Consider the following 18,926-nt stretch of genomic DNA (forward strand, 5'->3'; position numbering starts at 1 on the left):
GTTGGGGGAGGGGTGGAAATTATGTAAATAAGGTATACTCAAGTCTAAAAGGAATTAAAAGTTTAAAAGAAGACAAACTATCCCCACAACAATTAACAGCAGCAATAGCAACAAAATGGATCCAAAACTTGCCAAGAACCAGGTGTAGATATTCTGTCCAGATTTTCCTTTTGATAGATAGTGCAGTAAAATGTAAATTATCAGTTTTGGTCTCAAATGCTTTTCAGTGAATGTTTGGCTTTAGGTATTATTTGATGTTTTTATGAGGATAGTAAAGATATTTATAGAAATGTTAATGCTGGGATGATGGTTGAACTTCTGCTCCACACTGTTATCTATGTACTCCATCATTCCCATTGGCAGATCTGTCTGTGGCTTTGTGCTGAGAGAAAATGCTTTCCCCAGGAAACAGAATTTTTAGAGTTTCCATGTCCTTGATTTCTACGCTTAATTTTAAAATAGTAGTAGTGGGTTTTCAAAATTTTTATCAATTTCAATATTTTAACAATTTTATGTTGTTGGGTATGGCGGTACGTACTTGTAATCCTAAATTGCAGTAAACTGAGGCAGGGCGATAGAGAATTGGCATTAGACTGAACTGTGTAGAGAATTTCCATCTTGAACCTACAAGCTGAAGTGTATTTTCCCCAGTCAGGGACTTAGATGATCTCACCATGCCCTGATTTTCCTCTTTCCTTACTGGCACTCCAGCGTTGTGTCCTTCGTGAGGAGATCTCAGGAGAGAAAAGGTCATAGTCAGGACCTTGGGAGTCACTGTCACAACCACAGAAAGACAGAGAAATCCACATTTCTGCACCTGAATATGAATGGAATGAAAGGACATTTCCATTTTAGCAGCACAGAGCAACCAAGCTATGTTCCACACAAGCTAGCGAAGTCTCACCCATTGCAAACGTAGATCCACCATGGATGTTCACAATGAAGGGAAGGCTTATGTCATTACTAGTCAGTCATACCTGGATTCCATGTGAGAACTCGGAAGCCAGAAATAAGAAGTGGGTTGAGCATCTTCCATGCCTTACTTTTGTGTCTGATTACTCACCAACTGTTATCAGTTTCTTAAAACAAGAAGCTATTAACTTCACTCTGAACCTTAAACTTTGTGTAAATTTCTCATCTTCAAGATAACATTGAAAATACAGCACGCGAAGTCATTCACAATCACCTTTAAATTACCAAAATAAGTTACTTGCATGGAGTCACTGTGTATTTTTGGACTGGGGTAAAAACTTTACTAAAATCATTTTAACTTGGGCTGGTGAGATGGCTCAGTGGTTAAGAGTGCCGACTGCTCTTCCGAAGGTCCCGAGTTCAAATCCCAGCAACCACATGGTGGCTCACAACCATCCTTAAGGAAATCTAATGCCCTCTTCTGGAGTATCTGAGGACAGCTACAGTGTACTTACATATAATAAATAAATAAATCTTTAAAAAAATCATTTTAACTCACTGGAATCAATAATTTCAGATAAGAACACTAATCAAGGTGTCTTTGGAAAGTAACTTTAAAATATAGACTTTTTACCACGTAAGACTACCAGCAAAACAGAGATGTAAGTAAGAGAAAAGAAAAAAAGGAAAAAAAAAAAACAGGAGCCCTTGTAATTAGCAAAAATAAACTAATATTATGAAAATTTGAAGGAGTAAACATTTATATTTTTATGTCAAGGAACCATAATACTTAACAATTATGCTTTAAGCTTTTTTTTTTAAATTTAGGAAGACATTTAATTTATTGAAGTGATCATATAATTCTGCAGTATTCTAATTTCTCCAGAGACATAAATGCTCTTGACAAAGTACATTAAGTAAAATTGGTCAAAAACAAGCAACAGCATCAGGATTTGACCCTTGATTTGTTCCATGAAATACACCCAGACAGCCGAAGGAGTTTCCATATTATTATTAATAGCAATCTGTTTTCATATTAGGTTTAATCTGTCTTCCTGATTTTTAAGTTTGTTCTGTTAGGGGGATATACTCATATTCAGTTAGAGGAAAAATATTTTAAACATGACCCTCGGTAGAGATAATCCGGAAAAGGATAAGTCACAATGTTGCAAAAGACAAAATTATGTTGTCTTTTGCATAAGCCAACAATTAAGTCTAATCAAGGAGCACCCATGAGAATTCAACTGTTACATCACACTGTTTACATTGTTGTGCAAATCAGGCAAGGAAAACATCTTTTATCAGTGAAGGTGGGTGTCACTCAGGGGAAACAATTCACTTCCTAATGTTTGCATAAAAAAGATAAGACATGCGTGGAAAATTCTGTGAATAAACTATGCTCTCCTATGAATAGGGTTTTTTAGATCTAAATCTGCTAGAAGATATGTCTTGATTCTCAGAAGCATCAAACCCAGTCATGTATTTTAATATTAATATCTATACTAAAATACTTTCAAGACATTAAAAGAAAATAAAGGGGGATGCACTCAGGTCTGGGACACTAGAAAGACTAAAGTTGATTTCCTGGGGATTAGTTAGGCAATTCTGATTCTATTATTCATTAAAAAATATCTTCTGAGATTGTCTTTGATTTCTTTCTTCAGAGACTTGAAGTTCTTGCCATACAGATCTTTCACTTGCTTAGAGTCACACCAAGGTATTTTATATTATTTGTGACTATAGTGAAGGGTGTTTTTTTCCCTAATTTCTTTCTCAGCCTGTTTGTCCTTTGTGTAGAGGAAGGCCACTGACTTGTTTGAGTTAATTTTATATCCAGCTACTTCACTGAAGTTGTTTATCAGGTTTAGGAATTCTCTGGTGGAGTTTTCGGGTTCACTTAAGAATACTATCATATTATCAGCAAATAGTGATATTCTGACTTCTTCCTTTCCAATTTGTATCCCTTTGATCTCCTTTTGTTGTCTAATTACTCTGTCTAGGACTTTAAGTACTATATTAAGTAGGTAGGGAGATTGGGCAGCCTTGTGTAGTCCCTGATTTTTTTAGTGGGATTGCTTTGAGTTTATCTCCATTTAGTTTGATGTTGGCTACTGGTTTGCTGTATATTGCTTTTACTATTTTAGGTATGGACCTTGAATTCCTGATCTTTCTATGACTTTTATCATGATGGGGTGTTGGATTTTGTCAAATGCTTTCTCAGCATCTAACGAGATGATCATGTGATTTTTGTCTTTGAGTTTGTTTATGTAGTGAATTACGTTGATGGATTTCCATATATTGAACCATCCCTGCATCCCTGGGATGAAGTCTACTTGATCATTGTCTTAGTCAGGGTTTCTATTCCTGCACAAACATCATGACTAAGAAGCAAGTTGGGGAGGAAAGGGTTTATTCGGCTTACACTTCCATGTTGCTGTTCATCACCAAAGGAAGTCAGGACTGGAACTCAAGCAGGTCCAGGGAGCAGGAGCTGATGCAGAGGTCATGGAGGGATGTTCTTTACTGGCTTGCCTCATCCTGACTTGCTCAGCCTGCTCTCTTATAAAACCCAAGACTACCATCCCAGAGATGGTTCCACCCACAAGGGGGCCTTTCCCCCTTGATCACTAATTGAGAAAATTCCTTACAGCTGGATCTCATGGAGGCATTTCCTCAACTGAAGCTCCTTTCTCTGTGGTAACTCCAGCTGTGTCAAGTTGACACAAAACTAGCCAGTACAATCATGATGGATGATCATTTTGATGTGTTCTTGGATTCAGTTTGTAATAATTTAATTGAGTATTTTTGCATCAATATTCATAAGGGAAATTGGTCTGAAGTTCTCTTTCTTTGTTGGGTCTTTGTGTGGTTTAGGTATCAGAGTAATTGTGGCTTCTTAGAATGAATTGGGTAGAGTATCTTCTGGAAAAATCTCCCATGCTCATGGATTGGCAGGATTAACATAGTAAAAATGGCCAACTTAGTGAAAGCAATCTACATGTTAAATGCAATCCCCATAAAAATTCCAACTCAATTCTTTACAGAGTTAGAAAGAACAATTTGTAAATTCATGTGAAACAACAAAAAACCTAGGATGTCAAAAACTATTCACAACAATAAAAGAACTTCTGGTGCAATCACCATCCCTGACCTCAAGTTGTACTACAGGGCAATTGTGATAAAAACAAAAACAAACAAACAAACAAACAAACAAACAAACAAACAAACTGCATGGTACTGGTACCATGACAGGTAGATCAGTGGAGTAGAATTGAAGACCCAGAAATGAACCCACACACCTATGGTCACTTGATCTTTGACAAAGTAGCTAAAACCATCCAGTGGAAAAAAAGACAGCATTTTCAACAAATGGTGCTGGTTCAACTGGCAGTTAGCATGTAGAAGAATTAATCCATTCTTATCTCCTTGTACAAAGTTCAAGTCCATGTGGATCAAGGACCTCCATATAAAACCAGAGACACTGAAACTAATAGAAAAGAAAGTGGGGAAGAGCCTCCAGCATATGGGCAAAGGAGAAATTTTCCTAAACAGAACACCATTAGCGTATGCTCTAAGATCAAGAATTGACAAATGGGACCTCATAAAATTGCAAAGCTTCTGTAAGGCAAAGGGCACTGTCAATAGGACAAAATGGCAACCAACAGATTGGGAAAAGATCTTTACCAATTCTACATCCGATAAAGGGTTAATATCCAATATATACAAAGAACTCAAGAAGTTGAACACCAGAGAAACAAATAACCCTATTAAAAAGTGGGGTACAGAGCAAAACAAAGAATTCACAACTGAGGAATACTGAATGGCTGAGAAGCACCTAATGAAATGTTCAACATCCTTAGTCATCAGGAAAATACAAATCAAAACAACCCTGAGATTCCACCTCACACCAGTGAGAATGGCTAAGATCAAAATCTCAGGTGACAGCAGAGGCTAGTGATGTGGAGAAAGAGGAACACTCTTCCATTGCTGGTGGGATTACAAGCTGGTACAACCACTCTGGAAATCAGTTTGGTGGTTCCTTAAAAAATTAGACATAGTACTACCTGGGGACTCACTAAAACCACTCCTAGGCACATACCCAGAATATGCTCCAGCATGTGACAAGGACACATGCTCCACTATGTTCATAGCAGCCTTATTTATAATAGCCAGGAGCTGGAAAGAACCCAGATGTCCTTCAACAGAGGAATGGATACAGAAAATGTGGTACATTTACACAACGGAGTACTACTCAGCAATTAAAAACAATGAATTCATGAAATTCTTAGGCAAATGGATGGAACTAGAAAATATCATCCTGAGTGAGGTAACCTAATTACAAAAGAACACACATGGTATGCACTCACTGATAAATGGATATTAGCCCAGAAGCTTGGAATACCCAAGATACAATTCACAAACCACATGGAACTCAAGAAGAAGGAAGACCAAAGTGTGGATACTTCAATCCTTCTTAGAAGGGGTGCAAAATACTCATGGGAGGAGTTTTGGAGACAAAGTGTGGAGCAGAGACTGAAGGAAAGGCCATCCAGAGACTGCCCCACCTGGGTATCTATCCCATATGCAAACACCAAACTCAGATAATAATGTGGATGCCAACAAGTGCTTGCTGACAGGAGCCTAATATAGCTGTCTACTGAGAGGCTCCACCATTGCCTGACAGTGCCAGAGGTAGATGCTCACAGCCATCCATTGAATGGAGTACAGGGTCCCCAATGAAAAAGCTAGAGAAAGGACCAAAGGAGCTGAAGAGGTTTGCAGCCCCATAGGAGGAACCACAATATGAACTAACTAGTACCCCAAGAGCTCCCTGGAACTAAACCACCAACCAAAGGGTACACACGGAGGGACTTGTGGCTCTAGCTGCATATGTAGCAGAGAATGGCCTAATCGGTCATCAATGGAAGGAGAGGCCCTTTGTCCTGTGAAGGCTCTATGCCCCGGTGTAGGGGAATGCCAGGACCAGGAAGCAGGAGTGGGTGGATTGGTGAGAAGGGGAAAGGGGTAGAAGGAGGGTTTTCAGAGGGGAAACCAGGAAAGGAGATAACATTTGAAATGTAAATAAAAAAATCTAATAAAATTATCAAAACACCTAATCATAGCATATTTTTATTCTATTTGATACCAGGGGACTTACATGGATAAGGAGAAGGTACGTCTTCACCCTCTAAGTATTCTCCATTCCAAAAAAAGAAATTACTAAATCTGGAGGCTGGGAGATGTCTCAGTGAGTAAAGTATCTATCTGTCATCCTCATGTTGAGGAGCTGACTTTGGATTCCCATCCAGCATGTTAGCAGGAGAGTGGTGGTAGCATTTGTAACTTAGCTTTTGAGGGATGGAACTGAAGTTTGTTTTGTAGATAACCCTAGCCAAATGAGTGAGTTGAATGATCTCCTATTCAGTGAGAGACACTGTCTCAAAATATAAGGAGAGAGGTACAATTAATGGAGACACTCAACACTGACCTCTGACTTACAGATACACATACCCACACTGACAGGAACACACACACAAATAATTGTGTGTGTGTGTGTGTTATATTTGTATTTATATTACATATTTTATCTAATTTAGAAAATATTTTATTATATTTATTTCTTAATATAGTTTAACATTTAATTTTATTTATTTTATAATATAAAATTTATCACATATAATGTATAATAACAATCATTAATTATAATATATGATGTATGATTTATACTGTATAACACATATGATGAAATGTGAAGGAAAATCATGTTGCTAAATGCATCTTGCAATGCTTGTTGTCAGAACCTTGTTCCTGCTGCTGACGTCTGCAGCAATGGCAGTTATGTCACTTAAGACCCATCTGTGCTTACATAAGATCTTCAACATCAGGGCAGTGGAGCAGGAGTGTACTATGTGTCCAATCAACTGGAGTTCAACTACTTCTTAGGCATATAAATAATTTATTTTCCCCACCTGAATGTACTCATGCATGTTTTGTTCTATGGCTATAAATATAGACTGAGGTTCGGAGATCTGTCAGGTAAATAGTAAATTACAATACAGCAAAGAAAAGACTAAGGGAATTGTGGAGTGTCTACTACATACCTAATCTTGCGCAGACAGAATTTTATTTATTCTCTTGTAAAATTGATGCTGGAGTTTAAACAGCACCCTGCATGCGATATACCATCAGGAAGTGGAGGAGGGGAACTTTGCCCTGAGGCTATTGGTATCTAAGACTGTGTTTTCCACCTCTCCTGTAATGTGCGCCCAACTTTTAACACCAGGGGTAGGGTGGTAATCTGTGTTTGGTAAACTCTAACAATGTGTTTTGTTTACTGGAAATTTAACAATTTTCATTTAATTAACCTTGTGACAAATGAAAAAAATTGTCTCCATGAAAAGATTTTGTGTGACTTAGCTCTCTGTTTCCCTGAACATAATGATCTCCAGTTCCATCCGCGTTACAAATGAACTGATTTAATTACTTACTATGGATGAAGAATAGAGGACTTTTCATCTTTCTTAAGGAAACATTAAATGTTTGAGAGGACTGATGTATCTATTATTATTTTAATATTATGTAATATATACATGTGCTGAAACTGCATGGGTATACCATAAATATATGTAATTACTTTGATTTTATGTTTCAGTTTTAAAAGAGGCATGCACTTGAAGTACACCAAGAAGGGATACATGGGAGGATTTGGAGAGGGGAAAGGAAAAGGAAATGAGATAATTATACTGTAATCTTAAAGAATCAAAGGGAAAAAAAAGAAAAACATCTAAATTTAAAACACTAAAAAGGTTCTAACAGATATTAGCACAGCAAAGTACATTATCATTTTTAAAGGTTATGGTTCCTTCCTTGTTCTCTCCTTAGCCTGTTACTAATTAAATTCTTGGGAATCTAGTACAATCAAGGCTGCCACCAGAAGCACAGATTTATTCTCTTTGCAGTTATCTGAAGGCGTCAAGTGAAGATGAAGCCTCCTGACTCTTTATCTCCTTTATGGTTTGGTGACATCCAAGTGAGGGTAATGAATCAGTTCAGAAAAGTACCTTGAAGAACCTCAATGCCTTGTTAGCTGTGCAGACACTGGTAAGCACATGTGAAGAGATTTGGGGTTGATGTGTAAATAATTTTTTTCCCAATGCTCAGCTCTTGAATTTTGATTTCACAATGTAGCAGCTTAGACTCTGGCCACTGATACAATCAATATTCAGTTCTTGGAAGCGCCTTAGAGAAACAAGGTCAAGTTGACACTGTACACATCAGCGGCAGGTCATAAAACCATGCCTTCTACTTCTGTGAGCTGCATGCACTTGGATATGAGGGGAACAGAAGTAAGAAACGTCTAACCTCTGATGTGTGTTCATAACGGACTGGGGGCACTAAAATCAATCACCAGAATCATGTCACCCAGGCACCAACTAAAGAAATAAAATCAAATATTTCAGAAGACGTGTTCTTTAGAGGGTTTCTTTCCAACGAGGCCGTGGAGAGGGGTCCATTTGGTTGTTCTCTAAACCAATAATAAAAATACAGGGGGGGAGAACAGAAAACAAACATTAGAAGAGGAGACAGTAAAAAGAGGAGGTTTTGAAGACCTTTCTGCCCCAGAGACAATCTTTTTGAGTATGAATCAAACATCAACCAGGGGGACACATCCTTCTTACAGAACGTCATGTCTGAGCTGGCCTTGGCTTGGAGAGAAGCTGAATGTGGCTATGGTCATAAGTCAGTGAGTTAAAATCATGTTGGTAGAATGTTTTCTGTGTCGTCTTTTCCTTCCTCTCCATTTCTGAAAGATTGCCTTTTGTTGCTGTGATGAATAACGTGACCAAAGGGAATTTAAAGGAAGAAGGAGTTTAGTTTGGTTTATGGTCTGAAAGGCTTGGCTCTACCATGCCAGGCATTGCATGGCAATAGCTGGCAAGATCAGGAGGCTAGTAGATCACGTTTTTATCTGCATACTGAAAAGACAGGATGAGAACAGGAGGTGATGTGAGGACATCAACCCTAAAGCTCACATCCCTCTACTAAGACTGCACCTCCTAAATGTCCCATAACCCCTCCAAACACTGCCACCAGCTTGGGATCAAGTGTTCAAACCTTTGGAGGACATTTCTCATTCAAACCCCAACAATAGAGCAATTTAATACTAAGAAACCATTTGAGGGGCTGGACTGTTGGCTCAGCAGTTAAGAGCACTGGCTATTCTTCCAGAAGACCCTGGTTCAATTCCCAGCACCCACACGACAGCTCAGAACTGTCTGCAACTCCTGTCCCAGGGGATATGACACCTTCACATAGACATGGAAGCAGGCAAAACACACAAAATAAAAAATATATATAAAAATAATTTAAATAGAAGAAACCCTGTGAGGAAGTAGAAAAGATCATAATTTAAAATTTTAAAATCGTCCATAAAACACGTTATTTTTATAGTGTTCTATTGTACAGAATGTTTGATGGCTCCAATTCATTTTTTAAAACCTGCTTAATTTATCATCAAGAATAGATGAATTTGTGAGATATAAAGTTAATGTTTTAAATGGTACAGTGTTATCAAATGTCTATATTTTGTTCAGAAACATTTGATTTTTACCTTTGTAGTTATCACCCCACAGACAAGCAATGACCCTTTGGTAGCTGGACCCTAGACCACAGAATTCATAGAGAAATTCATTCTTAAAAATGAAAGGTCAGAAGTTAAGCTTTACACACATCCTGGACTAAAGTGTAAAAGTGGATGGACCTTGGGGGTCATCCATTCTCCATCCCATCTCCCTGGTTTGAGAATTCCTCAGTGGCACTAGGGCTCACAGTAAACTCTTTGATGGCACTGGTTTGCAAGCTGCTGAATTCCGCTGTTCCCAGCTCAGATAGCATGATTAATCTCTGCCCTTGGCATATTGCACCCTGACTGGAAACCTTCTGGCATCTTATTTCCTTTCATTGCTATTACTATTACTCTAAGAACTGCTATAGACAGGGATGGGGGGAAATTTCTTTTCCAAGCTATGACTGTTTTTCTTTACTAACTTTTTTCTCCTCGATTATTGACAGATGCCACATCCATACAGAAATAAGATAATTTCTCTATGGATATCCAACTGCTTTCTGAAGAAAGAAAACCTTTATTCCTTAAACTAAGGATCATATTGTACTTCTAAGTTATAACTGTATGTGGGGTCTGGAGAGATGGTTCCACAGTTAGCCGTGAGTCCTGCTCTTCCAGAAGAAACTGGTTCAGCTCCCAAGGGTCCATGTCAGGTGGCTTACAACTCCCTGAAATGCCAGTGCCAGGGGATTCTGCCTCTTCTGGAGCCTGGAGCCAGTAACATGCATGTGATGTAAGTGCACGAGTGTGTGTGCACACACACCAACACAAACACACTCACACACACACACACACACACACACACACACCACACATACACACACACACACACACACACACACACACACACACCACACATACACACACACACACACACACACACACACACACACCCCTCTTCCTAAGAACCATGTGCTAGGCATGGGGAAATGCTCTTTGAGTTAATTGGTCGGGGAATCCAAAGGACTCCAAAACCAACATAGGTTATTGCTGTTCACCTTGGTTGCTTGCTAAAGATACTGCCCACTTTGGACACAGGACTTGGGGGTGATGGGGCTGAAATTGACCTGAAACCTCCTCTCCTAGGATTAACTCTTAGGGTATATGAAGGGACCATGAAGATACTAATGGAGAAAAGTAGACAGTGGTCCCACCTAGTTGTGAGGCCTGCAGACCACAACAATGACCTGCAGCGAGATAGTTCTGATGGTGCAATAATAACACTTATATCTCAGGATAACCCAGTGCTGTCTAATTGGCCTTAATGCCCTATCAATAGGAGGGAATTCATGCCAATTACTCTGATTGGTGAGGTCATGGACCCTGGAAGAAAACCTATTGTTGACACTTTCTTAAACCAGTATCATTTCTTACTTCATTCTAAATATTTACCCTATATTCATTGATAAGAATAGCTTTCATTCATCATCAAAGACATTTACTTTTGTAGCAAAGAAAGATGACAGAAAGCTCTAACTGGTCAGAATTCAGAGAACCCAACAGGGAGTGCTCAACCCCAGTGCTTATTTCTAAAGCAACACACATCCCTAAGTCTCAGAGTCCATCACAGAAGAGGATATGGGAAGAGTGTAAGATACAGATGACTATGATCTAAGCTGTGAGATACTGTCTTCCATATATGACAGAGAAGCTATACCCATGAAATCTCAACAATATGTCTTAAACAAGGCCTAAAATATGACAACACTAGGTGATATGCCAACATACATGGGGGTAAATACATAAGGACCCACCCCAATCACAAGGACCCACCCCAATGGGATCAATGGGAAATCAATCACTGGAAAGAGAGGGGGAAGGGAGGGAGGGAGGGGAGGGGAGGGGAGGGGAGGGGAGGGGAGGGGAGGGGAGGGGAGGGGAGGGGAGGGGAGGGGAGGGGAGGGAAGGGAAGGGAAGGGAAGGGAAGGGAAGGGAAGGGAAGGGAAGGGAAGGGAAGGGAAGGGAAGGGAAGGGAAGGGAAAGCCAGTGTTCTCCAGGGACAAGCCTATAGATAGGTCTAATGCCACAAAGTCAGCCATACACACAAATGAGCCCAGTGTGTGTCATGGTTTTGGAGAGGAAGCTGGAGGAGACACAGATGAGGTTAAAGGGCCACAGAGGAAGGCATGTGGGCGATGCCAATACTCTTGTGTATGAAATTCTCCAAAGAAGTTCAAAAGGAAGAAACAGTATGAATCCCAAATAAAAAAAATTCTATATAAATCTATAAAATCCTCCAGAAGAAAATACAAGACAAAGTTTGGAGTACTTCACTTTGGTCAGGGACTTCTTAGTCTCTTGGTCAGGCACAGAAGGACTTCACCAAAATTAAATGCTTCCTCAGTGGCAGACATTGTAAGGCCAATGAAAACCCAAAGGAACAGTCTTGGAGAAAAAAAAAATTAAATTGTACAATGAACAGCTGATAAAGGTGCTGTCTCTAGAATGCACAGAAAGAATCCAAACCCAACAATAAGAAAGATAATGCCCAATTATAAAGAGGTTGTAATTTATGAACAGGCATTTTGCTAAAGCTACACAGATGGTAAATTAGCCCACAAATAAAAATGTGAGATCATTAGTCATCAGAGAAATGAGGATTAAAATCATAATGTGATGCCAGGAGAATATTTAAGATTTAAAACAATGAAGACTATGAATATATGAATGCTGGATGCTGAGGAGGAAATGGAGGAGCTGGAAAGAACAAGCACGGCTGGCAAAGCCTTTCAGTCTTTGTAAAGAATGGAGCGTTCCTTTTATTTTTGCTCAAAAAAAAAAAAAAGATTTTTTTTTTACCTGAACAGACTTCTTCCTGTGTATTAATCTAGTGAAATGAATACCTATGTTCACCTAACATATTTGTGGATGATTATCACCACTATATTCCAAGTGGTCCAAAACTTTAAATGACTCTGCCTCTAGTCTGGTGAAAGAATAACCCAATTGGTGGTACATATATGCAGTGGAATGTTACTGATATTGAAATGATGCTAATTGCATGTACAGAACAGTCAAGCTCTAAATGTCTTCCACCGACTGAATGGGGTTGATTTTAAAACCCTTCCCAACTTTTTTTTTTATTTCTACGATAAACCTACAAGTTCTACATTTGTACAACCTCAGCACTTAGAAGGCTGAAGTTAAAGGATTATGAGTTTGGGGTCGGCCTGGGCTACAAGAAAATTTGAATTTAGCCTGAGCTTCAACTGACGCCCTGTCTCAAAAACGAATCAAACAAACAGAACAAAAACAAGCAAGCATGAAAATAAACAAGGAAGTGCCTTAGAATGGCTGCATTAGATGTGGTCAGGAAAGCTGAAACCCTTGGCTCAAGGAGCCCACACAGGAAAGCACCATGCACAGTAGAATAAAATCAGGTTTATTCTTAAATACTTGCTGTTTACATGTCTCACCACTCATCATGTTCACTTTATTATTTTTTCACTAAACATTTTACATTGGTAAAATGTCACGCATGCACACAATGTACTGTGACTGCCCTCCGATGCCTCCCCTTCTCCATTTTTCCCTCTGTCCTCCTCTTCCTATGCAGACATTCACAGAGTCTGGACTTCAATGTTTACAATGACATATGCAGAAGATAATGCCCCACTCAGCTCCCCTCATCCTTAGAGCCCCTTCCAACTCTCTTATCTAATGCCCCTGGGCCTCCAAATGGTTGGCATCGATATCCTGTTTAGGATTGGACACTCAGCATTTACTGCTTCTCATCTCTTTGGCTGGTTGTAAGTCTCCATTTTGACTCTTAGAAACATATTAATTTGAACAGTTTTTTGCCAGGAGTGATGATTACCATAATATGTTAACCACTGAGGAAGACAATTGGAAAAATCAATAGTGACATACAACGGGTTCTCCCACTTCCTACTATTTGTAACTGGATTGAACAAAGCCAAGGGAATTAAGTCTGTAATTGGCAGTGGCCAAGGATATACCATTAGAGGACCAAATAACCACCCATAGAACTCCTAGCAGGTTTGAGCAATGAGCTATAACAAGATAGTTCCACACTGGAGAATTATGTCTCTACAGATAAGGCTCATCCTATCCATTTGAAGCCTGACAAGGAAGTCCTCTAGTACATATGTGCAGCTGGGAGTGGGTAAGGATTCAGACCAGCCCATGTATGCTCTTGGTTGGTAGCTCAGTCTCTGGGTGCTCCCAGGTTAGTTGATACCCTTCCTCTTCCTGTGGAGTTGCCATCTCCTTTATCTGCTTCAATCCTTCTGCTGACTCTTCCATAGGGGTCCTGGATCTGAGCCCAATGGTTGTGTATCTGCATCATTCTCAGTCAGTTGCCTGTAGAGTCTCTTAGAGGACAGCCATGCTAGGCTCACAACTTGGCATCAGTAATAGTGTCAGGGTTTTTGATGCCTGCACATGGGATGGATTCCAGGTTGGACAGGTCACTGGATGGCCTTTCCTTCAGTCTCTGCTCCATATTTGTCCACACATTTCTTTTAGAGAGGAGCAATTTGGGGTCATAAGTTTTGTAGGTGTGTAGATGTCCCCATCCCTCCCCCTGGAGGTGACCTTTTCAGGTTCCATATCCCCACTGAGGGCATTTGGACATCCTCAGTCATCAGGGAAATGCAAATCAAAATGACCCCAAGATTCCACCAATCAGAATGGCTAAGATCAAAAACTCAGGTGACAGCAGATGCTGGCAAAGTTGGAGAAAGGAGAATACTCCTCTATAGCTGGTGGGATTGTAAACTTGTCCAGCCACTCTGGAAATCAATCTGGTTGTTTCTTAGAAAATTGGAACTAATTCTACAGGAAGACCCAGCTATACCACTCCTGGGCATATACACCAAAAGATGCTACAGCATACTACAAGAGTACATGCTCTACTACATTCATAGCAGCCTTATTCATACAGCCAGAAACTGGAAGCAACCCAGATGTCCCTCAACCAAAGAATGGATACAGGAAATGTGGTTCATTTATACAATGGAATACTACTCAGCTATTAAAAACAAGGACATCATGAAAATTTCAGACAAATGGGTGGAACTAGAAAGTATCATTCCACATGTGGTAACCCAGACCCAACAGACGTGCATGGTATGTACTTATTGATAAGTGGATATTAGCCAAAAAGCACAGAATACCCAGGATACAACCCACAGACTCAAAGAAGTTAAAACAAGAAGAAAGGCCTAAGCTGGGATGCTTGAATCTGACTTAGAAGAAGGAATAAAATAGTCATGGAAAGCAGAGGGCTGGAGAGAAGTAAGTGGAAGAAAAGATGGGTAGGGTAGTATGTAGGCAGGATCAGGTATGGAAAGAGATGGCAGAGAGGGCCAGAGGGCCAAGAGAATGAATGGAAATCTGCAGCTGCATGGACCAGGGGCTTCTCTAGTTAAGTCCTAGAGACCTGGAATTGGGGAGCCTCCGAGGAGTCAATTCGGGTGGCCTTAAGTTAGATCTTTTTATATATAAATGTGTCACATCAAGGGTAAGTTTTCTTGTTTTTCTTTTTCTGTATGATCTGGATTGGGCTCTGTACTTTTGTGCGTCTTCAAGCAGGATTGCTTTTGCCTTGGGATACTTGGTTGTGAATCAAAACCCTACAAACTGCATTCAGGATTCCCAGTGGGTAAACTTTCTGGAAAAATGACCCCCTTAAGCCAGTTGTCCCTTGATCCACATAGTGTTACTTAAATCAGCATGTCAGAAGGGACTTTACCTAAAATAAAGCCATTTTCTTTGAGCTTGAATTTCTAATGCTTTGTCCTGTATCTAGATCACTAACATGTAATGAAGGTCTTTCAAGTGATCCTGACAAACTCATCATCATCCTCTTTTTCCTCTTCCTCCTCCTCATCCCCATTCTCCTCTTCCTCCTCTCCCCCTTCCTCCTCCTCCTTCTCATCATCATCATCAACAATATCCTTATCATTATCACCATCATTCTTTTATTAGGTAAAAGCCTGGGCTCAACAACAGTCTACTTTTCCAGGGCCCAGAGGATGTAGAATAGAGAGGTGGCATAGATTTCACCAGACAGTAGGATCATATTTTACATTTATTTTGATGTTTGAGAAGGGATGAGCGATTGTTATATTAACTGTGTGTGAGTGCTTATTACGATACCTAGGTGTGAGGACATAGCTGTAAGGTTTTGGATTCAGGACAAGATTACTGTTTTGTTGCTATATGACAGGTGCAGGAGCAGACATCTGCTCAGCAGAGGAAAATGGATCTCTGTAGATCATGCTCTATCTCTGGAGCCATTGGACATCCAGAAGCCAAACCCAGGGAGCGTCTGGATACCCAGGTTGGCATCTCATACCACCCTACCTTGAGTATAATAGGCTCTGCTCCTAGAACTGTCAGATGCTAAACCCATAAAGTGGTACCAACATGACTGCCTAAATGTGAACAACTGTTGGGCCCCATTTTGGCCCTGGTTTGGGCCTTGAGGACAAACCCAAGCCTGGCTCAAGTTTTGAGACCTGTCTCAGTCACTTCCATATCAGAGTGACTCAGCAAGACCTGTTTGGCCCTGCCTCTGCCCCGCTGTTGCTGATGTAGAGCTTTGCCATTGGCCCGTCAGTCACTCCGAACTCTGTTACCCTTCCCTGCCTCCTCCGTCAACTTGCCCCACCAAAAAACCCCCTCTCTATGTTCTAAGCTTATATAAGGGAGAGGCTGATACCATAAAGTTGAGTTCCTGCTTTGACAGACTCCTGACCCTGGGAGTGTTTCTTTTGGGCTGTCAACACTGGCCATCCCGCTCAGCCCCAGAGAGACCCCGGCAGGACAGGGACCTCTCTCCTCTTGCCTGGACCTGCCAGCAAGGAGCAATAGACATGAGAGCTGCCCAAAAGCCCAGGAGGCCTCAACCATACACAAGACAACCAAGGAGTGCTGAGAGTGGGAGAAACAGTCTTCCTTAGGGTGCAGCATACCATTGCTTATCTGACTCTAAATTGTCAGCCTTGAAAAGACATGCAAGGAAGGTTATACAGGCCGAGGTTATGTTTAGGAAAATATGCACATATCCAGGAACATATCTGTATACAATGACCACTAATGAAAAAAAAGGCTGTGTATTTTCAAGACAACAAAGAGAAATAGATAGGGGGGGTTGGAGCAAGGAGAGAAAAGGGAAAGCCATGTAATTACATTACAATATATAAATATATATAAATATGTTACAATCTCAACGTTAAAAATAAAAGAAAGGAAGGGAGAAATTCTAATATCACCACAAGTAGTCCCTTGAAAGATGTTGGGTAAATGTCTTTATTATTTGTTATGTTTTCACATGGTATAGTCTCTATTAGTCTGTCCCTTTCAAATTCATTGATTTTTTTTTTTCTGAGAGTTTGAGGCCAATTTGGTCTCTCCATGTAATCAGCCCTCGGTATGCATGCAGACAGACACATCAGAGAACCAAATAAGCCGTTTTTTAAAATCAAGCTTTCTTCTATATTCCATGTCCTGCCTCTGGTAGCAAAAACACAAGATAATAGACCTGTACCTGGCATATGACTGGTACTCACTTGATATGGTTATAGAGTTTGATTAACCCAAAATTATATTTACTTAAAATTAACATTTCAAGAGTACATATGCAGAGGGTCCATAGTAGAACAAGTATTAAATTTTGATTACTCAACATAAAACTGAAGAGACGCTAATGGAGGGATTGTGTGTTGTCTCTCTTTCCTCAGGAGAGCTTTCGCTGTGATGAGCAGAAGTGATAGAGGCTTGGACCAGCATTTGTTGTCACTAGGCATTCTGTATGTTTATTTCACAAATCACCATTTCCTCCAAATCATAAGTTCATTCATTTGTATTACAATATTTTCTGTGCTCTAGCAACTCCTGGGTCACACAGTGCCTACTTTGGAGAATTCATCCAAATTTATTTGTGGAGAGTCAAATTGTTAGGATGAACAGACACCATTGGTGGTGCTATTCACGTAAAACCTGTTTTCCATATCTGGTGAGTGACATATCTTGCATTCAAATTATTTTATTAGTTGTTTTGTATTTCATAAAGGTGTCTTTGTTAATTTAAAACAACAGACAGTTGTAATTTGTACACCTTTTATCTCTAAGCAGTTTAACATTCCCCAACAGAGCGAGTTACTTGAAACACACGAAAAATAAGAAATACAAACCAGATCATCTACTCCACACAGTTTGCTTTTGTTCCCCTTAACTTGCATGTGTCTTTGATTAGATTCTCTCGAAGCCATGATTAGCCTGAGGTCCTCCCGACTGAACTTGACCTTCTGCTATCAGGCTAAGTTTGACATTATTAGTTAATTGTGAGCATTTAATTCAGTGCTCTTTTGGCTGCCTAAAGAACTTGACCTTCACTTGCTCTTAGCATGGGTTATTACCTGGACTGTTGCAAAGAGACATCCACTCCCCCTTCCGTCTTGCCTCTATCCTGAGATGTCTCTTCTTTCACACAGGGAGATTCTGTGTCTTCTCCATGATGTCCACTACTTTAGCGTTCTTCATATTTCAGGACCTCACTATATATCTGCATCTGACCATAGATGTCCCCTTCAGCCGAAAGGTTAAATAGCACTTTTTCCCCCCTTTGGAGACACAGTAGCTCAGAATGTAAAACACAATGGAAATTTTTTTATTGTTAAATTGGAGTAACAGAAAACAGCACCACTAACACCAAGCTAATATTTGATAAATGCATCCTGCCCTAGTTACTGTTTTATTGCTGTGAAGACACACAATGACCTAGACAACTTATAATGCAATTAATTGGGGGCTTTCTGATGGTTTCAGAGTCAGCCCATATACATCACAGCAGGAAGCATGGGGGGAGGCAGGCAGGCATGGCACTGGAATGGTAGTTGAGAGTCTACTTCTTATTTTCTAGCTGGGGACAGAGAGAATGGGGCGGGGGGCCGAACTGGGTATGGCATTTGAAAAAACTCAAAGCCCACTCCCAGTGAGCCATCTCCTCTAACAAAGCCATACCACCTAATCATTCCCTCAAACAATTTCATAAACTGGGCACCAAGCATTCAAATAAGATGGGGCTATGAGGCCCATTCTCATTCGAACCACCACATCTGATAATGAGCTTCATTATTTGATATTAAATCAATACCACAGTAAAGTGAGTCGCACACCCTTTCTAGGTCCCAGGACTAGGGACCTAGAAAGGATATAGTTACTTATAGAGTGAGTGTACTGGTCAGGCTTTTTGTCAAGTTGACATCAAGTCCGGTCTTCTGAGAACAGGAGGCATCAACTGAGATAATGCCTCATATAAGACCAGACTATAGGCATGCCTGTGGAGATTTTCTTGATGAATGATTGATATAGGAGGGAGCATCCCATTGTAGATTGTGCCACACCTGTGCAGGTGGTC

The sequence above is a fragment of the Mus caroli genome, unplaced genomic scaffold (assembly GCF_978045245.1).
Source record: "Mus caroli unplaced genomic scaffold, Mus_caroli_1 scaffold_18, whole genome shotgun sequence".
Classification (NCBI taxonomy): Eukaryota; Metazoa; Chordata; class Mammalia; order Rodentia; family Muridae; genus Mus; species Mus caroli.